The 4,240-nt window shown below is 33.3% G+C and overlaps 1 long non-coding RNA gene across 1 annotated transcript; it reads left to right on the forward strand.

The window, feature by feature from the left end:
* Positions 1-522: 522 nt before the first annotated feature.
* LOC146996049 (uncharacterized) lies at positions 523-3,563 on the forward strand. Its single transcript, XR_015042426.1, has 3 exons — positions 523-612; positions 859-924; positions 3,389-3,563. It is a non-coding gene; the product is annotated as an uncharacterized LOC146996049 (long non-coding RNA).
* Positions 3,564-4,240: the final 677 nt, after the last annotated feature.

A 4,240-nucleotide genomic window follows, 5' to 3' on the forward strand; every position in this document is an offset into this window, starting at 1 on the left:
GTATTTTAATTGTGGTTCAGATGTGTACTTCTCAAAGGAATTCTTCTCATAGGAAGATTATCTGAACATTTAAAAACTATATTCTGCTTTTAGGGGCCTAATATTTTATGCCCCTAAAATTAATATTGAAATTTCTAAAATGTTGAAAAATATGTCATCTGGATTCTGTGCAAAAAATATAATCCCTTTTTCATTTCTGCATTTGCAATTCCTGCATTTTCTTTATTCCTACATTTTTTAATTGGAAGGAATTTCATTCGCAGAGCCCTCTAATTTATTCTTACAAATCATGTAGTAATGCACCATTTTAGATAGATATAAATAACACATTTTGTAATTTTTCTAAACTGTGGTTATACAGCATGATATAATAGCTACACAGGGTATGGCGAAACAGTATACAGCAATATCTGTCGCACTGTCTGAGATGGGTGGTAGTCATACATAGCTTAATGCTTAAATTTGTTATGTGTTATTTATTTATTCATTTTTTTTTTTAATTATGTTATAGCAGTTTATTTCTTTCATTCTTAGGTCCGGAAGTGAAAAATTTGACTTTTCTACGCCAGAAGTTACAGCTAATGTTCCTAAGACAAACCAGGCTTTCCTGAGGTAAGTTGGTTTATTTTTAAAATAGATATTAGCTGTGCATGATATTGAAACTCTTACAGTTACTTAATTATGGTTAACTAATTATGTATTAATTTAGAAGTCAAGCAACCAAAATCAGCGTTATATTTTCAAATAATGAATATTTCAAAATATGATGCTGATTTTTGTTGCTTGACTCTCAAATTAATACTTGGTCGGTGTGTTATTGTATCTTAATTAAACTAATTATGGTTCTTTTCTTCTCAGTTCTGATCTGGACATTTCAATTATTGACTCTGACGTAGAAGGTAGAAATACAAGCTCTCTTTTGGGGTAAATATGTATTTCTCTATGCCAAAATTAAAATGTCATCATTTATGTTTTTCTTTTATGGTGTTACATTATGTTGTTTACATACTGATAGCTATTAAAACTGTTAAATATAATATTGTAGCTATCAAAAAGAGGGGGATGAATTTGATTTGTACCAAATTTGGACGTTTTGCATGAAAGAACTTGAAAATAAAAGATTTTTTTAAAAATATATTCATTGAAATCAGTGAAATTTTCAGACGGGACACTGAAGCAAATGAAAATATTTTGGGGTTTGATTCTTTTGATGGGAGCCTCATCAATAAGCCTACTATCTTTTTTAAATATTGCTTCTTTTTCATTGTTTTCATGATGTTTTATGTTACCTTCATGAAAGAGATTTTTAATAATTTAAATTTTGTTAATAAAATACAACAAAATGAAATCTGTGATTATGTGGCTATTATTTTTTCCATATATATTTATTTGAGGAAAACCAAAAATTTTATTATTTTACAGAATTTTTAAGAAAAATATAAGGATAAATTTTTTTAAATAATTCTGATTACTACCTTTGCTTTCCTCTCGTAATGTGCCTCAAATTAGAGCAATTAGACAACAAATTTAAGTCGTGATCTTTTTTTTCCAAGTTTTTTTTTTTAGGCTTAGGAGTATAAATTGCTTATCCCCACAAGACAGTGCATCTTCTTAGTATGCCATCCTAAGGCTCCGTTCACATGATGGTATAAATGTCATAGACGCATAATCATAAGGTACAAAATGTGGGAGTTCCATTCACACCTGCGAGAGAGGGTCTAAGCCATAGCCAATTAGAGAAGCTAAATTTGTGCATGCATGTATGTGTCTACAGCTTTCTCTCTCAATAGGTTTTATGTATATGCTCTGATTGGCCGACTCTTATATCAAGTCGGCACAAAGTTGAAAACTTCAAGCTTAATGCCCAAACTAGTTTTTGTGACATAGCAAGGTCTGACTACAAAGCGTTGTTAGTTGGGAATTATGACATTTATACAACGGCTTGAATAGAGCCTTAGAAAGCCATTTGGTAACTGAGTTATCCACCATGAAAGAGTTATTCTTGCCCCATTCCCTAAATTGTAAATTTGGAGGATCATTTATTTTTAACAAAGTGATTCGACGTGGTCTTGTCACTACATATAACTATGTATGTGATAAAATTTTATGTGGGGAAATGGCAACAATTTGTTCTGATATGGAGAAAAGCAGCCTAAATCAGCTTGCAGTATTAGGTGCGTTATCTACTGGCAGTGGATTTTCACAAGAGGAGGAAAAGTTCAGCATCATGGAAATTCCGTATATGAGCAACTCGACCTTTGCTTCTTGTGAGCGAACTACTGGCAAAATAATACAGGGATGTGCACAGGAAACTATGTGTGCTGCTATAGAAGAGGAGAAAAGGCAGGCAGAACTTCGCAATGATAAAGATAATGATGGTTATCACTGTATAACTGTCATTGTTGATGGAGGTTGGTGTAAAAGAAGCTATGGGCATGGTTACAATGCTTCAAGTGGCATATCTGTTATTATAGGCATGGTCACCCAGAAAATTTTGTTTGTTGGAATTCGCAACAAAGTGTGCCTTATATGCAGTGCTATTGAAGATGCCAAATAAAGTGCACCTTTGTTGGCGAAATTGGAATGGGCCTTCTACAGGTATGGAAAGCAGTGCCATTGTGGAAGGTCTGAATTATCTCCAGTGTGTTCACAAAATACGTTGTACTCGACTTGTTGGAGATGGAGATGTTAACACAATGGCCAAAGTGAAAGAAAGCGTTTCATATGGAGGACGGGTGATCAAAGTAGAATGTGCTAACCATGCTGTTCGAAGATATCGCAGAGCTCTTGAGAAACTTCAGCAAAATACTGCGTGCTTCCCCGGGGCTAAAGGAATTGCTGCCCGTAAATTGCTGAAAATTAAAATGCCACTGTTAGTCAGAGGTGCTAGAGTAGCTATAAAAGCTCATGCTTTACCTAGCCATTATCAGCACACACAAGAAGCTATTGATGCATTAGTATCTGACTTGAGAAATGGGCCACATCATGTATTTGGAAAGCACGATGCTTGTAGTGCCTTTTTGTGTCAAAATTTTTAGAATTTAGAGAATAGTGCATAGCAAAATTTTATAATTTAGCAGAGGGCACTGAGCAGCAGAATTTAGAGGCAAAAAAATGTTCAGAACTTACGAAGACATCAGCCAGCAGAATTTAGGATATGCAGAGATTGCACTGAGTGGTAATAGTGCCATATGTTACATTTGCTATCTGCATTATTAATTTGTGAAACAATTTCAGCTGTTTGAAAATGCATTTTTCTGTTAGAAATTTGTATTTCTTGCAATTTCTTTTTTTTTTTGAGGGGTCGAGAATATGGTGTTAAAAATATTTTATAATTTTTTTTTTTTTTTTTTTCTTTTTCTTTTTCTTTTTTTTTTTTTTTTTTCAGGTGAAAATTTTGTGCATGATTTGGCTTTCATTGAGACGTCTCTGGGTCAGGAGTTACTAAGGAAGAGAAACTTACATGCAGGTTGAAGCATGCAGTGTCAAATGTATAAGGAATATAAAAGATGCTGTATATTAGTATAAGTTTGAATAACCATAATAAAAAAATTTCTTGAAAATTGTGTTTTTTCTGCGAGTTATTAAAATTGGAAATAGTTAATTACAATATTTATGAAAATTTTCGAAAATAAAAATACAAGTAGTATTTAAAAAGTACTGCAAAACTCATTTTTAAGTAGAAAAATTATTCTCAGATGAAATTCTTTCGATTATGCAAAAGGACTTTTTTAGTATTTGAAAGGTTCATTTGAACCCAACAACTGAAACTAACGTATCCCCAGTTTATTGATACCAACCATTTTGTTGGTATCAATGAACCCACTACTTTCTAAAAGCATTTCTGTCAATTACTAAGGGCTAATGAACAAGTGTTGAATTCTCAAGATGAATGTTGCCGAAACAGAAAAAAGTGTACTTCAGAACATTCTGCAGTAGCTCAAACAAAGTCACGGACCTCATCTATACTGTAGTCAGAGAGAAATTATTCCCCTTCCTTTTCTTTCATAAGCTGAGTTTCCAAACACACAACGGGAGGCCGTTGCTAAAAGCTGTGGAACCAGTTTTATAGCTATTTTTAGCAACTTGTGAGCTGTTTTTCAGATAACACAGTAAATCTCGGGGAGGGGGAATTTGAAATCATGATCACTGCCGGTACGGCAGAATTTAGGTACAGCAAAATTGTAAAATTCAGCGAAGCATCAAGCAATAAAATTTTAGAATTTTGTGGGAAGGGCAC

This window comes from Stegodyphus dumicola, chromosome 8 (assembly GCF_044657685.1).
Source record: "Stegodyphus dumicola isolate Sdum_Otavi_A_Nest chromosome 8, ASM4465768v1".
NCBI lineage: Eukaryota > Metazoa > Arthropoda > Arachnida > Araneae > Eresidae > Stegodyphus > Stegodyphus dumicola.